The sequence below is a fragment of the Silene latifolia genome, unplaced genomic scaffold (assembly GCF_048544455.1).
Source record: "Silene latifolia isolate original U9 population unplaced genomic scaffold, ASM4854445v1 scaffold_75, whole genome shotgun sequence".
Classification (NCBI taxonomy): domain Eukaryota; kingdom Viridiplantae; phylum Streptophyta; class Magnoliopsida; order Caryophyllales; family Caryophyllaceae; genus Silene; species Silene latifolia.
The window spans coordinates 1,941,543-1,959,809 of NW_027413661.1; the positions used below are offsets into that span (position 1 = coordinate 1,941,543).

The 18,267-nt window shown below is 40.5% G+C and overlaps 1 long non-coding RNA gene across 1 annotated transcript; it reads right to left on the reverse strand.

The window, feature by feature from the left end:
• Nucleotides 1–205: 205 nt before the first annotated feature.
• On the reverse strand, nucleotides 206–2,599 carry LOC141640255 (uncharacterized). The gene is made up of 3 exons (XR_012542927.1): nucleotides 2,478–2,599; nucleotides 2,270–2,379; nucleotides 206–375 (listed from the first exon to the last, which is right to left on the reverse strand). It is a non-coding gene; the product is annotated as an uncharacterized LOC141640255 (long non-coding RNA).
• Between the last annotated feature and the right edge of the window lie 15,668 nt (nucleotides 2,600–18,267).

Below are 18,267 nucleotides of genomic sequence, written 5' to 3' on the forward strand. Positions count from 1 at the left end.
CTCTGATACCAACTGTGACACCCTCATTCATTGCGGAAAAATAAACACGTAATTCTAGAATAAAACTGCATGGATATGTTTGTAATAGGTTCATTTGGGTAAAAACCTGTAATTTTAAAAACCTGAACCTGTTATAAAAGTATCCAAATGGGAAGGTGTCAAACATGCAAGGTCTAAAATAAATCTCATAATAAAACATCGCTAAAGTCGCGAAACAAAGTTATACAACCCAAATATGATAAAGGGAGACATATGTCCCTAAAAAGTATATAACATAAAAAGTGTTTAAGGGTCATAATAAAATAAAGCCAATCTAGGTCCCAAGGTTACTTTGCTCGCTAGCTTGTCCATGTACCCCATATATGCATCACCTACCTGTCAATCGCATTTTATACAAATACGAAAGCCACAGTCAGTGGGGAGTAACTCCGAGTTCTCCCAGCCACGAAATGTCATAATTAATATAACATGTAAACATAAGAATATGAATATGAATAACACATAGCCTTAGTATATAGATGCTAGACAATTGTGCTTATCATGTGAACAACAATAAAACAACACATAGTCCTAGCATGTGAATACTAGACCGACTCATACTACACTATCATGTGAATCACATAACATCCAGGAATCCAAACTCTATCAACCATAGCCGGCTTGCATCTCACCTTCTATGATTCATAGAATCATCAAATAAGAAAGGACAATATATCTAGAGACAGGCATAAGTTCCTAGTACAGTCAATAGTCACTCTGTAACTCGAGTCTATACCACGAGGTAAGGTAAACACCCTAGTCCTAAACCTGCGCAGACCTAGCGACATGCGGAAACGCATCCAAGACTCATGATCACACACATGAGTACCCCTAAGGAGTCCACCAAAGGGTTGGCTAGTACTTAAGCTGACCACATACTTCTACGAGTACGTCAGGAGGTCATGCCCTAACTTGGATATAAGCCCACCAAGCTAAGACACAAAGGCTATTAAGCTGTGAACATACACTCGTCAAAGACTATAAGGGCCTATCTATGACATCGACCGAAGTCACTCACCTAGGACTTAGTCCCAACTGAATGCTTTAGCCTACAACACTTAAGACAAGTAGGACACCCACTTAACCATAAGAGGGGCAAAGAGTCCAACTTTCAAACATAATGCTAACATTCTATCATGTGAAAGGCTATATAAATGTCTATTCAGCAGACAATCCAACCATATCCTCAATGTCATCAATAACCAAATTATAGCTAACCATCAATATTATAATCCATGAGAATAAGCTAAAATGGCAACAAGGCAAGAAGACTCAAGTATAAGGCAACCAATTCATCCAACAACCAACGTGTGAAATGATAATTACAAATATCAAGGCATAACATAAAACATCCAATAACAACCAATCTCACCTCAAAGACAAACCCTCGACCCTAGTCCCGCGACGGGTCATTGGTCAAATCGAGGCTGACCGGTTTAAACCTAGTTTGACCAAACTCGTTTGGTCAATCTGGCCCAGCTCAGAGTCTTGGCCTACTTTTGGCCCAAATCATAATAATTATCACAATGTCATTCTCATGCTAAATTTCAATTCTTAACATGTGAATGCTATCAAACTAAAGACTTTATTTTAATTTACAAAAATGGCTAATTCAACATAATTTTAGCATAATAAAACTAATCACATGCTAAAAGTACCACCATGCTTAAATACATACTCCAAAGAACTCAAACATTCAACATTAAAGCCCAAAACCCGACCCCAAAGTCACGGACCAACCCCGGGTCAAGCACGGGCCTGCCGCGGCCCGTCACAGGCCTGTTTCACTGCTGTGAACAGTACCACGGGTCTGTGAACAGTACCTGTTTTCACGGTTTTCACACAAGGGTAAACTTTTCTATAAATTTTTTTGATAAAACGACGCCATTTACTCATACGAACTCCGAATTGAGTGATTCAAGTGGCTAAACCACCTAATTTTTCGATGCCGTTCAATCTGTCATATTTTTGGAAACATTGGAAAACATCTCGGTCCGGTACTGACGCGTTCCAGCCAACACGCGGATTTGTCACAACACATAATTACTCATCCAAATTTGTTCTAAACAATAATATACAAATGGTTAACATAAATTAAACATAAGCATACTCATCTTACTCCATTCATTCATTTATCAACAAGATCGTCTCAAACAACAACAAACAACAACAAACAACGAATACAACTACTAATGTGACATTAATTCGTCGAGTAACTCGGAATAGTTACCTTAAGCTAGCAAAGAGACAAGTAATAACTTGAGATAGCTTCTAAAACCCAAAATTACTCTTCATCTTCAACAACATATGAGTCACCTAACTCATCTTCAAATTCTTCACCTATAAGAACAACAAAAACACAATTATTAAGCTTAAATTCGAAACCCTAAAAAAAAGTGTCTTAAACAAAAATTGGGGGAAATGAAAATAAAGCTTACTAGTAGATGAAGGATGAAAAGAGGATTCCAAATATATAATTTTTATGCAAATTGGTGGAGAAATGAAGGATTTATGGTGGATTTAGGGATTGTAAGGAGGATTTTTAGTGGGTTTTTGGTGTTTGAGAGGAGGAGGAGATAGATTGAGTTATGGAGGAAATGAAAATTGGAAGAGGGGACAAATGGAGGGTAGGTGGACAGCCAAAGACATGGGGAGATGGGTCATTTGTTTACGTTTTGGTTCGTTTCGACGGAAATTAGAAATATTCGTCGAACGCGATTTCCGAGAAAAGTAAAGTTCTTAAACACGATTTTACTAAAAGATTAAGTACTCATATGCCCAATATCCAAACTCGTTTACCCAACGACCGTAAGAAATGGGAAAATCCTAATTTTACGACTTTTATCCGAAATCTATTTTAACAAAGGAAAAGGTTTAAATATAGTTTAAATCACTTTTAAACATTTCTAAACTATCAAAAATGATTACATTTCTTCAAAATAAAATAAAGTTATATTTTATCAAATAAATTTTATTTCAAATAAATTAATATTAAATTAAAATAGATTAAAATATTACTCTTAAAATATAATAAAGGTCTTCAAATTTACGGGGTGTTACACAACTGAATGCATAAGTAGATGAACGACATTAACTAAGTACGTTATATAAAATATGAGACGGGAATTTAATTCTTCAAACGAAGCAAAGTTGGCACCAAAAGTTCCCATAGTATAAATGTGGCCCAATAACTTAATCATGTAAACCCAAATAAATAAGTATGACGAGTCCAATTAAATTAACGATTCAAACCCAAATGAATGGATGTGACAAGCCCAACTTACTAAGTATAACTAGTTCAATTCCTTAACCTAGCTAGCCCAATTTATCCAACATTACTAGCCCAATTACCAAGATCAAATGAGCCGGACAACTAAATCGAATGAGCCCAACAAAATAAATGTGTGAGAGAACGATATTAACGAATTACGTTATATAAAAAAAAACACGAGACGGAAATTAATTAATTAATTTCAAACATACCAAGCTAGTCCCAAAACAGCATATCACCACATTTCGGGGGAGCCATAAGGGCAGCTCCTTACCCGACTCACAAACACCACTAACCACCGTTATTCCACCCCAATAACAGCCACTATTCGACTACCCACAACCACCCTTCACACCCCCATTTCTCGCCCTAAAATAAAACAGAACGGACTCGACAATCGCATTACACGGACCACCTGCACAAGCAGCTCAAAACAAGTCCTAAAATACGTACAACCCATCTCCGAGTCACGACAAGTACTCGTCTCAAAACCTGCCTAGAAAACCACCCAAAACCGAGACAAACAACCCAAACAACCACCCAAAATCCGAGTTAACCCATGCCTCAACACCCCGAGTAAAACAGTCCCACACGACACCCTGCAAAGACCGCGAGCGTAGCGACCCCGGCTGTGATACGCCACCCGACCACCATCATTTTAACTGCCCACAACCACCCTTTCGACCAACAAAGATAGGGTAGAAAACTGTCCCCACACCAGCACTACGGCGCACTGTTTATGCGTCCAAAACCGTTCACAATCCGTCTGCTCAAGTCACCATGACAGTCCTGAAAACAAAGCACCAAAACCTCCACAAAAACCGCTCTAAACAACCCATAAAAACAATCAGATTGAGACGGAAATTACCATATCAAAACAAAAAGGGTAAAGGACCAAGCTTTATCGGAAAAAGAAGATATAAAACGATACAAGAGACGGAAAATTCGACATTTGTCGAGTAACCTATCACCGTTACCTTTAGCTCTCGAATTCCGGAGTAAAACATCCAAAAACGTGTGCTTTCCTTCAGTCTTCAAGGTCCTCAACTTAAAAGAGGAAAAACGAATTATATGAGTCACCAAAACCGAGTTTGTCACAAGTTGCCCATTTCGAAAATTCAACAAAATTACGACTTTCTTACCTAGAAATGAGGAGGAATAATAGAGGAAGAGAATTGCGTGAAAATTATGCATTTTGGTTGAGAGACGGAGGAGCAATCTGGGTTTGAAGCTTGCGAAAATGGGTGTACGGTTCTCTGTTGTTCGCTGCTGTTGTTGTTTTGTTTTGTGCAGGGAAGAAGAAAAGGAGAGGAGTAAAGAAGGAGGGTGGGTCACGGTTTCATGACCACCACAACAAATAAATAATAATAATAATAATAATAATAATAATAATAATAATAATAATAATAATAATAATAATAATAATAATAATAATAATAATAATATATAATAATAATAAGAGATATTTTTAAAAGTAGAGTGTAGGATGTTAGGTGGGTGTGATGTGTTGTCAATATAGGATAGGTCGAGAAAGGTTATTAGACTCACAAGTGGAAATGTGACGGTCTATAGCTAGACGGAATTTAAGATAGAGATTATTATTATTACCGTCACTATTATTATCCGACCAAAAATACGTATATATTATTATATAAATCACGCCTTAAAGATATAATTTAATAATACGTATTTTTATATAAATGAGCTTTTATATGTTACTTTTATAAAAATCGTGTTTGACATAAAATTAATTAAATTGAATAATTCAAAAATATATAACAAAATAATTAAACGGTTTAATAAATTTTAAATGTCAAAAAAATGGAAAATTCACGGGTGTTACAAAAAGCATGAGATTACTCACTGTAAAGTCTATCGATCCGAAATACGAGAGAGGAGTAAGGGGGGTGAAGTGAGTATAAGTAAATATGCCCATTTTTTCGATTGTCTGTATAGAGCGTGGTAGATTAATTGACTGTTCAATGTTTATCAATTAAATATGACTTAAACAATCAATAGTGTAAAATGTAAATAAATGAAAATGAACGAAAAACAAACATGCAGGAGAGATAAGGGATTTTTGAAGTGGTTCAGTTTCACAAGTCGCAACTTAAGTCCACTATTCTCGATTAATAATTTTAGCACCTTTCTACGGATTACAAAATTACTAATCTGCTTGTACAACTAACTCTACTTGTAACTCACTTGAGTACCGCTAAAATACTCGATTTTGGCTAACTTGCATTAATAAGAAAGTACTTGATTGTTCTTTGATGTTCACTTAGTTGAACGAATAAGAACTAATATATAGCACTATTATCCAATAACGTTTCTTAAGAAGTAATTGCAATATAGAATACAACTTTTCAAAATGATTTTCAAATGCAAAACAAAAATGTTTACTCGATTAAGATATAAAGTTTTGACTCAATTTGTTTGCAAAGGAAATTTTATAGCTCAAAAGTTAATTGAAATGAACAAAGTAGAGTAGTATTTATAGTAGAAGGAAGATGTAGGTTTTTATTTGCACAACCCTAATGGGCCGTGATCTCGTGTATCATGTTGCATAAGAAACCAATATTATCCTTCCATCTTTACAATAATAATATCCTCAAAAATAGGAAAGAATAAATCTTAATAATATATAGGAGATAAAAATTACTAATCAAATATAATCTTAAGGATTTACCCAATCTTATCATTCTAATATTACAACAATAATATTTTAGAAGATAGGAAAGAGTGAATAAAATAATATAAGGAGATAAAATATCTCTAACAACCATTAGATTTACCCTACTCTATTATTAGCACAAGGTAATTCGTGTAGATAGGTGACAGCTCATAAGCCCACCGTCCATGTTAACAAAAACCCTAGTTCGAATATTAGGTTGCAAATGATAGCTTAGGATTTAGGTATGAATGACTTAAAAAACCCTAGATAGCATAACAGCTCATAAGTTATTTCGCTAATCAATAGGATGATCACAAACTTAGTCGATCTAATTAGGCTCAAACCTCATTCCACTATAAACACTTTTCCTTTGAAAGATTTGAAAACTTAAGTCACGAAAAATTTATTTTAAAGCCCAAAATCTTGTTCTCCGTATTGCAGCTCAAATTTATAGCTAAATCACCTATAACTTTGAGTCTAGTAGTTAGGCAAGGTTATAGCCCAAACTGCTATAACATTACTTGCCAGAATCACTTCTTAAAATAACGCTAAGGAAAGACGACTTATATATACTATTTAATCTTCCTGGAGATTTTCAGTATGCGGTTCATCTCTTCAGTTTAATTAGGAGCTCTTTTCTTGAGCTTCACTTGATCATTACTGAAGATAAGATTAATCTTCAAACATGATTGGTGCGAGCGTGTGTAGTGTCGTTATTGCTCACCAAAACAATATTTTTATCTTTACACACTACCCTTAGTAGAGCGATAAGCAAATGTCGGATCCTAAGGGACGGGTATCAATTTAGGATTTCAATTGCAAGTAGTTATGTCTTAAGGTGTGTGGACGCGGACTCATGGGGGTCGCTCGGGAGAAAGCGAGCAAGCTTTGTATTTGTGGAGTCGCCACCAATTTATTGTGGAAAATTGGAAACCGTTCGAATACCTCGTGCCATGTCAAGACACAAAGTAGTGACATGAACACCAAGTACTCGTTAACCTTAGCATTCTATGTCTAGAATGACTCTCGTGGATGCCAATGAACACGGATGTTCACAGAAGTCTGGAGTAAGGGGTGAGGATACGTATTAGGAAGCTCTTTTGATCGAACACCTAATCCCGCCCGCCTAGATAGCGGCCTCTACTAATGATTAGGGAAAATCGTCTATTCTCGATATGTTGAAGGTTATATGCATGCAATGCAATATCCATTAGATTAATCCTAGCATGTGAGATTTAACTAAGTCGGTAAACACGTAATTTTAACATGCATTAATGTCGAGGTAGAAATTTATGTTAATTGCATGTGAGAGCATACAAACAATAAATAATAAAAAAATACTATAAAAAAATACAACCAAGAAAATTACAATAATTACAACGGGTTTAAATGATTTACGTCGAATATACACTTAAAACGAATGGTTTTGGAAAAAGGAAGGAAAACAAATTAACAAACAGATTATTAGGTGATAATACGAGTAATAGTTAATTAATACGTAAGCTAATAAACTAGGTCAAAGCAACAACGGAAGTTCAGAGACAGAATTCAACCCGGAAGAGGCGCAAGCGATCTTTGCGTCCTTTGGAAGAGGCACTGTGCTCTGCGTCTCATTCTCGAGGTGAATTCTCGGGTCGTAGTGGCGGAATTGCATATCGTTAATATTCATTGGTGATTTAAATGATCGATTATTTATATTTGACTCGGATGGAAGTGGTTTAACATATTATTTACATGTGAATTGGTCATAAAAACGATAAAACATAGACTCGAATTAATTAGAATAAATTAATTACAAGATTAATAACAAATTAAATGAACTAAGCCACATTAATTAGGTTATTAATACTAAACTAAATTACTGATTCTGATGATAAATAACAGATGAAAATATACAAAAGATGAATTTTAGAGACTTGATATTGATGAATCGAATCTCTAAAACCCGGATTTGATTTAATGACGAAAACCCGCAAATATGAATTATAAGGGATTTAAGTCGGGAATTTAATGATGATAAATAATTAATGATTTATATGCCAGAATTATTATGTTAACGAAACAAGAACAAACGAAGACGAAACAAAATAAACAAAAGAATTAAATAAAAGACGATGGAAGAAGAAGGAAAGCAGGAACTGCGGCAGCCTCAGGAAGAGGCACAGCAGGTGCTGCGTCCCTTCGAAGAGGCGCAGCAGTAGCTGCGTTCCTTCTCGGCGTCTGTCTCCCGTTAATCCGTTAAAAGGGTTTGAATAAAGGTTTTGTAAATCGGTTTTGAATATATTTTCGACGTAAACCTTACAATAATGATTATAAAAATAAAGTACAATAATAAAAGATGGGATTTACAACCTCAGACTTACATTTTTGACGAAACGAGATTAACTAAGTTAACGTTTAGTGATGCTTGAATCGAATGTACGATGAAAGTGCCCTCTAAGAGGAAATTAAACAAGATTGATTAAGTTGCTTGATGTGGAGTTGGTCAAATTGGTCGGTCATGCAAAACGAGGCTGGTACTCCGAAAGACCCGAGCTTACGTGGTCGAAAGTTCAAGCACGTAGACGCAAAAAAGCAAGAGCGTGGTCTTAGAATGCAAGGGAGAAGAGAAGGGCGGACACTCGTGTGAAATATTTGAGGACCGAAGGTCCCTATTTATACTAATGACACGAAGTAATTAGGGTTTCGGAGAAACTTTGGAAGTAATTCTCGAAAAGATCTTAAAATACGCAGAAAGGAGCTGGGGAAGAGGCGCAGAAGCCACTGCGTCTCTTGGAAGAGGCGGAGCACCTGCTGCGTCCTTTCCCCAAGGGTTTCCTCCTGCGGAGGAAAGATTTCCGCATTTCTATTATGGAATTGCGGTTTGATCTTAATTTCCTTATTATTTATAAAATAATTTCGAGATATAATTTACCAAAGATTAAAAGATTGAAAATATGGAATAGAAATATCCGGAACATTCCAGAATATTCTGATTCGGCATTTTAAACGGTTATTAGAAAATGAAGACGATTTTTGACCCGGACTCCAAATGTACCCTAATTACTGTCAAAACGACCGTAACGGCGCGTAGATGAGGACCAAGGGGTTGACACAAGTATTTGAGCTATCACTTGACGATAAACTTACGAACTGTCATAAATCATTCCGTGTACCAAACATGCAGCCCAATCATCACCGGGTGGTTTGCGGGAGGTGTAGAAATGAGGTATCTACAGAGCCCCCACTTTGACGAAGATTACAACCTGGCGATTATGGCGACGCGAGGCGGCTCAAGGGGTCTGAGCCAAGGACCTATTGTCGGGAACATTTTAGAGTCTTTCGACTATCGGGGAGGGTCGTTTAAAGTCTATTAGACTACGTAAAGAGGCTCGCCAGCCATAAGAAGAGACCATACCTAAGATTCCTTGAGATTCCTTACTCTGTCGGACTCCAAGGGGAAGCAAAGCGCAATATTTGAAGGATTGAAGGGGGGAGCAGGACGTCGGCAGGAACTGCTGGGAGAAATCTGCTTGGGTCGGTTTTCAAACAAACTTCGGCAAAACACGAGATTGATGTCGAACTCCACGTGTTGAGAGGGACAATTGGCTGTCCGGAACTCTCGCTTGGGGAACACAATTGAGGTTTATCTCCACGTCTTGAGAGGAACAATTGGTTGTCCGGAACTCTCGCTGGGGGGAACATAATTGAGGTGTGTCAAAACACCTGTCAGAGGGTATTCGCTCATTGTGGCAAGCGAGGTCTTGATAAAGTAGCGCGATAGTTTACAGTTTGATCGAAAATACGGGTCCGGGCGAAAAATAAACATCAAATGGACCGACCCTTTCTCGCCAAAATTTGATCCAAAGCTTGCATTTGCCATGACTCATCGAGGTATGTGTATTATTTTTGCATTAATCTTCCATATTTGAACAATTTGGACCGACAAATTAGGGTTTCCAACCCTAAAATATCGAAAAATTGGGGCTTTTCCCCCAAACGATTTTACCTTGTGAAATGGACTTTGTAAATGGATAATTGGTAGTATAAGGATCATAACCATGTGTTCATTTCGAATTTTCATTGAGTTTTGAGCATTTGAGTGAAATTGTGACGGTCTCACAACTGAGTCGAAAATTGCTTGGAAAATAGCCTTAGGATTGCCCATTTGTGATGAAACTTGGTATTTAAAATCCTTGTGTGATGAGTAAACTTCCTACCATTTCGGATTTTTGATTTGTGACGGCTTTTTCAGGACACTTTTCTAGGGCATAATCGTCGCAATAACGAAATGCTTGACTTGACCCATACTACCACATGAGCGGTCGGGTTTTTTGGAAAATAGCCAAAGTTGGCGAGAAAAGAGCGATTTCGGAGCCCTGAAAACTCGAAAATCTCCTAACTAAGGCTCGTCGTCAATTGACGCAGCCTAAATTACTCTACTTTTGCAGGTGATGAGGTTTCTACGTCTGGGAGGGGTCCCATGGACGTGGACACCGTTCTTGACCCTTCTCGTACGCTCGAGGAGGCGTTAGAGCAAGCTTTTGCTGCTGCAGTGGCAGCTGCTGAGGACGAGGCCGTCGAGGAGGAGGCTGTTGAGGAGGAGGCCCCGAGGCGGGCAAACATTGGACGAGGCGGTCGCCAACTGATGGAAGCACCGGAGTGGGCTGAGAGATGGGATAGCCGACATCTCATCTGGGCGGCTGAGAGTCACCTGTCCTACAGGACGGTGAAGAGCTTGGTAAATTGAACTCATCATTCCTTCCTTTACCTTCTTTTATTCTCATTTTCTATTCCTTTTCTCTTTCATTCAAGCTAAAGATAGCTCTTGCTTTGAATCAATATAGGAGGCCGAGAACATCAGGTCTTTCTCGGGTTACACTACGATGATGAAGGCTTACGGGAGACTGTCGGCGGAGGAGCAGACCATCATCGAGCGGGGAGCATTTGGTGCCTTGGTACGAGCATGGAGGGATATCAAGGGAAGGAAGATTCGGGCTAACGTTAGCCTGATTCGAGCTTTCCTTGATCGGTTCTGGGACACGACCTCGACCTTTTACATGCCTTTCGGGGAGGTTGGGGTCACGTTGGAGGACTACGACATGATTTCTGGCTTGCCATGCTGGAGAGAGGCTGTGGTGTGGCCAGAGACAGTCATGAGAGTGGACTCGGCTGAGGCTAAGAGTTTGATCGGTTGGAACCTAGAGGCAAAAGTTACCGCGGTTCCCGGGTTGGTGCCGAGTTCCTACGTCCGGGATTACTTTGCTGGGAAGACCCCGATGATGGTGGTGATCGATGGGAGGGAGACGGCTCCTCCTCCCTGTACTGCGGAGTAGATAGCTCGGTTGTGGCTCTGGTGGTTCTTATCTTCGCTCTACCTCGGAGACAAGGGAGAGAGGGTGTCAACGAAGCTTCTTTCCTTCCTTTTTGACCTGAATGGCCTAGGTCGTTGGGACTGGGTCACTGCTGGCTTTGCGGCCCTCATTCCCTATATGAGGGCCATGGTTTGTCCGGAGCTGGTGGATAAGGGGACTTCTCCTGCCACTGTTGGTCCTGGACTGCTGCTGGAGGTATGAACCTTCATTTCATTTCATATCATGAAAGATCATTTCCTTTTCTTATCGAATCACGAAAGATCGTTATTGATTATCTTGTTTGCAGGCATGGGTGTACTCCTATTTTCCGAGCTTTGCGCCCAAGAGGACGGAGCCGGGGGAGAGAGCCTATCCAGTTGTGAGGGATTGGGTGATGTGCCGTACGAAGAGGCAGCGTTCTTCTCACGACGTCCGTCGATGGGACGTGAACGCTCTGCAGTTGGAGGGCGTGAGTATCCTCGACTCACCTTTCTTTGTTTGCTTTTTTATTGTTTTCTTTAGAACTGATCATAATAATGGCCTCTCGTTTGCTTATCTTAGTGGGTGCCCAGGCCTTGGGTGGACTACACTGGCGTCCCTCCTTTTGTGGCTGAAGCCCTTCAACCTAGGAGCTCGAGCCGGTTGCTGCTGAGGACGTTGATGGGTCCCGTGTGGTACTTGGGTAAGCGTTTGACTTGCCCGTGCTCTCGAGATGCCTTCACGATCCCCATCGATCCTCCTCGGATGATGTTCAGGGAGCCGTCCGATGCTGAGAGGGAGGCTGACTTGGCAGACGTTGGTGGCGACGCCCTCCTTCTTCCTGGCGAGGACTACTCGGCGTTCCTCTACCGGAGATTGGCGTACTGGCCGGTCGTGGTAAGTACTTCATTTTTCTTTCTATTGGCTTGAAAATGTGATGAATGATCATCTGTTAATGGAAACCACTTGAATTTTGCAGGAGATTGAGGTGGCGGGCATCGAGCCCCCAGCCTACCCCGAGACCCTCGAGTACACTGATGCGACGGGGATGACGACGATCTCCGAGCTTCGCGACTTTGGCGAGGCGGTTACAGATGCTGGCCTGGATGAGTGGCAGCATCTGATTCGGAGGGTAAGTTCCCCAACTTGTTTAGCTTTTGTATAAGAATACATTTGTTTTACTTTGTCCAATCATTGAGAATCCTTGTTTATTGAAATGCAGGTAGCACCATCTCGGTTCGTGGCTTTGTGGAGGGTAGCCAACCGGCTACGGGCTACTGTCACCGAGGCACTTGCTGGCAGCCGAGGACGTCAGGTATGAACCTTCCGTTTACTTCATTTTTGAATTTCCTTTATGTTTGAAATGATTGACATGAGCCAATTCTTGTCATTTGCAGAGGAAGCGCGACTTGGAGCGAGAGCTAGCGTAGTCCCGGGAGGAGACAGCTCGCCTGCTGAGGGAGTTGGAGGTCCGCGACGCCGAGATCGCTGCTCTCGAGGCGAGAGGTACTGAGTTCAGCGGCGACCAGTAGTAGTTCGTTTGCTCTTTGTTGTTTTTGTTGTTGGTTGTACTGCATACTCTTTTGTACATTTTTAGGACTTTCATTTTGGACTTTCGAACTTTGTTTCGGGCACGAGCCCCCAGTTTAGTGTACATATTTCTTTTTGGTTGTATATACGACGGCCTGAGTGCCTTTGCTGCTGGGTTGTTTTGTTTGTACCTGCAGGTTAGCTTTGAACAGGTTTGGTAGATGACGGTTTATGCCGTCATGCTGCCGAAATTTACATAGAAATTCACATAAAACACATATTTGTACACATGGCCTAAATTAGAGCAAGACAAAGACTCGAGAAAAAATGCAAAAAATTTGCCGAAAATAACCGGAAGGTAGGGAGGGTTACCCCCTAAAAAAATGAAAATGAAAACATATAAGTTTGAAATGAAATATGAAACGGGAGTGAAATGATTCCTCCAAAAAGAGAAATAAAAAGAAATGGGTACTTTTGAAAATAAATAGTTAAATTGGTGAAATGATTCCCCAAAAAGAAAATTAAAAAGAAATGGGTAAGTGTGCTGGATTGACGAAAATGCCGATGTCTCCTCGAAATGCGTGCCCGTAAGATTAGGAAAATCGAAATATAGTAATTTGACGGAATTACCAAAAATAATAACCCATACGAATAGGAAATAATGCTTTAAGGAATTAGGAAAGATCCAACGCGGAAAATCACAGAAATACAGTTTAGGAAGAGGCGCAGCATGAGCTGCGTCCCTTTGAAGAGGCGCAGCAGGTGCGGCGCCCTTTCCCAGTGTGTCCGTCCTGACAGATTTTAGGAAACAGCTTTTAGTATAAATATAGACGTCGATGGAGGTTTTATTCACATAATTCTTCCGTCTTTCTTCCGTTTATTACATAAAAACTCCCTAATTAAATCATACATCATGAATACTTTAGAAATCCGTCTTAAATAATGGACCAACGAATTCTCAAATGTGGAGAAACACGATATGGGTGCCTACAACTTTGGATCAATCTTGAGCTTGAAACTAGTTAAGGTGGTCAAACTGTTCTTGGATGCTTGTCTTGAGTATTGGGACCCGAATTTCCACGTGTTTTCCATCCCTGGAGGCGATATCTGTCCGTTTCCTGAAGAAATTGTTGCAATTGGCGGTTGGGACCCAGAGCATATGCCTGCTATACCCTCTACTTGTCAAGGGTATACGAATAAACTTAGGGATTTGCTTGGATTGGCAAGAGCTGAGGTTGACCGTCTTATGACCTCAAAAGGAGTCCGAATGCTTGATTTTATCGATCAATTCATAAATAGGGCAGACCCTTCTATCTCCTATGTTGCGAGGCGTAGCGCATTCGGGTTTTGCCTATTGCATGGTTATGTCCTTCAAGGGTATGTTGATGAGGATATGAAAGGTGATCCTCGGTATTTGAGCCCAGTTGAGCAGATGGAGTTGCGCAGGAGCCCAGCTTGCCTATGTTTAGGAGAGATCCTATTGGGGTTAGATAACAGGAAAGCCAACCGCGACCTTCCTTATTTAGGAAGTCCCATCATCTTCCAGGTAAAAGAATACAACTTTCTTTTTTCTCTTTTTTTCTTTCTTTTTTTTCTCTTTTTTTCGTCTTTTTCGTTCGTTTTTTTTTTGTTTTTTTTTTTTTTTTGTTTTCTGTTGGATACTAATACCTTCTTTGGTAGGTTTGGCTTATGGAGCGTCTTCGATTGATCGAGTCCCCAGTTAATGTTCCTGCTTATCATGCTCGCTCAATTGCAATGAGGACCAGGCTTTACATGGTGGACTTTACTCGGGTTTACAACTACTGGGAGAACAAGTTGACGAATGAGGATGGTCCCCTGATTAGATGGATTGTACCCTGGTGGCATCTTAAGTCTGTTACTGGAGTATCGTCTCTGGATCCTACTCGATCGGTGCGCATTCCTGGCTTGGAATTCATGATATGCATCTTCCCAGAGAGGCTGATGAGGCAGGTTGGATTGAAACAGATGATTCTGAAGCTTGATATTGTTCCTCACACTGCCATGGCGCTTACTACTGAGAGTCGAAGAGAGTGGGCCATCAAATGGGCTCAGAGAAACATGTGGTTCCTAAACTCTTCTGTTAGTGCATTATGGATAACAGATTCCTACTTGCAGTGGAGGAAGGCTACTACTCCAGAGGAGCGCGAGAAGCTAAGGAAGCGTGAGCCCGTTGACTATAAAGTTCGTGATGTGGAGAAGGAGAAAGAGAAGCACTTGACCGAGGGAGAGGAAGAAGCCGGATTTCGAGTTGTTCATCCGTCGAAGAAATCCACGACCTCTCCTGTCGTTGAAAAGGTGGTTGATAAGAATGGCAAGGCTAGACCGCGAGAGAGACCATTGGTGATTGGGTCTGAGATAGCGCAGGAGCGCCCGACTCGTGGTCGAGATAGGAAATGTAACAAAAACGACAAAGGCAAAGGGAAGATGGAAGAATAGCCTAAGTCTTACTATTATTTATTATTATCATTATTATTTGTAATAAAATGGTGGGGTTTTTAGAATCCTAGCCTATTTTAGTTTAAAATTATTTTTACTATGTGACATACAATTATTACTATGGAAGGAAATGACTAAAAGATTTATTGGTTATGAAACCGTTGTGATTTTCTTTTATTATTCTTGTTGAATTCCAAATGCATATGCAAATGTTCTTCTATTTACATTTAAAAAATAATGGGTTGTATCCCGTGAAGGATTGCCTACGTATTCATTTTAAAAATGAAATCAAACCCTTGCGCGTAGTTCAAGTAAAAGTAAAAGAATAATTGTTCTAAGCAAGAGCTTGTAATGAACTTAGAAAATAAGCATGAGCTTTTACTTACTCCTAAAGCACAATTCAGTTTATTTGATGATATGAGGATGACGATTTGTCAAAATGCAAGAGCAAGGTGACATAAGCTTTATTTCAGCTGACCAGGGGCCGTTTTTTATTCCGTGTCATAGAAGCGACAAGTGAGGTTACGCGAGGCGCATTTTTGTTCCTATTCTAGGCATAGTAACGTTTCAGTTGGTCGAGGTTAGTTGGGTTGGCAAAGTCATTCCCATCTAGGTATGTGATTCTAACCGCGCCCCCCGGGAGTATGGACTTGACTAGAAATGGTCCGGCCTAGGTGGGTTTGAACTTTCCTCGTGGATTGATAGGTAAAAGAGCTCTAACTGATTTGAGGACTAAGTCTCCTTCTTTGATGTTTCTTGGCTTAACCCTTTTGTTGAAGGCTCGTTTGATACGTGCCTGATATGTTTGCACATTGTGTAATGAGCGTAATCTTCGTTCATCCAGGAGGATGAGTTCTTCATATCTATCCCTCTTCCAATCGGCTTCTGGTATTTGACTTTCGAGTAAAATACGCAAGGGTGGTATTTCGAGCTCGACTGGTTGCACGGCTTCCATACCATAAGTTAAATAGAAAGGAGGGGCCGCAGTGGGCGTCCTAATGGATGTGCGATATCCCCATAAGGCGAATGGTATCTTACTTGGCCAGTATCGATAATTGTCAATCATTTTCTTGAGGATCGTGACAACGTTCTTGTTTGCTGCCTCTACTGCGCCATTAGTTTGTGGTCTATACGGCGAGGAACGGTGATGTTTCATCTTGTACTTGGCTAGCAATTGCTCCGTCGCAGCCTGGAAATGTGACCCATTGTCACTGATGATCTCATGTGGGCAACCGTATCGACAGATGATATTGGTTTGTAGGAATTTTGCCACGTTCCTGGCTATGAGACTAGTATAAGAAGCCGCTTCTACCCATTTGGTAAAATAATTGATCGCCACCAGAATGAAACAGTGACCTCCTATTCCGGCTGGGGTGATCTTTCCGATGATGTCAATTCCCAAAGCAGAAAATGGACAAGGAGATGTCATGGTGTAGAGTAATGAGGGAGGGATATGTTGCACATTCCCGAAGATTTGGCAGTTGTGGCAATGTCTGACATATTTGATGCAATCAGATTCCATTGTGGTCCAATAATACCCAAAACGCGTGATTTTCTTTGCCATCATTGGTCCACTCATGTGAGGGCCACATTCTCCATCATGGACTTCTTCCATCACTTTCCATGCCTGTGAATGATCAAGGCGACGCAGGACTACACCAAGAGGTGTTCTTTTATATAATTCTCCTTGCAAGAGGACGTATTGGGAGGCTAGTAAGCATATGTACATTGTCCCCTCTTATCCATATCTGGTGGATAGGTGCCGTTGAGTTTGAAGTTCAAAATTGCTTGGAACCAAGGTTCCTCTGGGTTTTCTTCTTCATCTTTAATTTGGTGCACATAAGCTGGTTCTGACCGTCGTTCGATGCATAAAGGCATTTCTACCATATTATCCGGCATATTAATCAAAGATGCAAGTTTTGCAAGAGCATCTGCAAATTGATTCTCTTCTCGAGGTAGGTGTAGGTAAGTTGATCGAATAATTGGGCAACTTGGTCTACCAAGGCTTGATAGGGTGCTAGGCTTTCACTCCGAATTTTCCAAGATCCCGTAATTTGGTTGATGATCAATGATGAATCTCCATGTACCCGAAGATTCTTGATGCCTAAACCTACTGCTGCTTGTAGCCCAATGAGGCCTCATATTCTGCCGCGTTATTTGTCACCTCGAAGTCGAGTTTGACAGAGAGTGGTGTATGCTCGCCTTCAGGAGAAATGGGCAACACTCCTATTCCAAATCCTCTTAAATTCGACGCTCCATCAAAATAAAGGTCCCAGGAGTCTACATCGGTTTGGAGTATGTCCTCATCTGGAAATGACCAGGTGTCTATTGTTTGTGCATCATTGATGGGATTTTCAGCGAAGAACTCGACAACGGCGCGTTCTTTTATAACTTTCAGAGGTACATATATGAGATCGAACTCTGAGAGCATCAAAGTCCATCTGGCTAGGCGTCCATTGAGAATAGGTTTTTCGAAGAGGTATTTGACAGGATCCATTTTGGAGTATATTTTGACGGAGTAGCTAAGCATGTAATGGTGTAGCTTCTTCGTTGCCCACACAAGAGCGAGGCATGTCTTCTCGAGTGGTGTGTGCTTGCACTCATACTCCAAGAACTTCGTACTAAGGTAGTAGATAGCTCTTTCCTCTTTTCCCACGGTTTGGGCTAGCATGGCACCCATGACTGTTTCAGTTACTGTGAGAGATAAACCAAGAGGTTGATCTCGTTCGGGTTGCATGAGCACTGGTGGTTTGGCTAGTATCTCCTTGATTCGGTCGAATGCCTTTTGACAGTCATCATCCCACATAGTGTGATTCGTTTTCTTTAGCTTTTTGAAGATAGGTTCGCAGATTATGGTGAGTTTCGATATGAATCGACTTATGTATTGCACCTTGCCCAAGAATCCTCTAACTTCTTTCTCTGTTTGAGGTTATGGCATTTAGATTAGAGCTTTGATCTTACAAGGGTCTATTTCTATCCCTCAT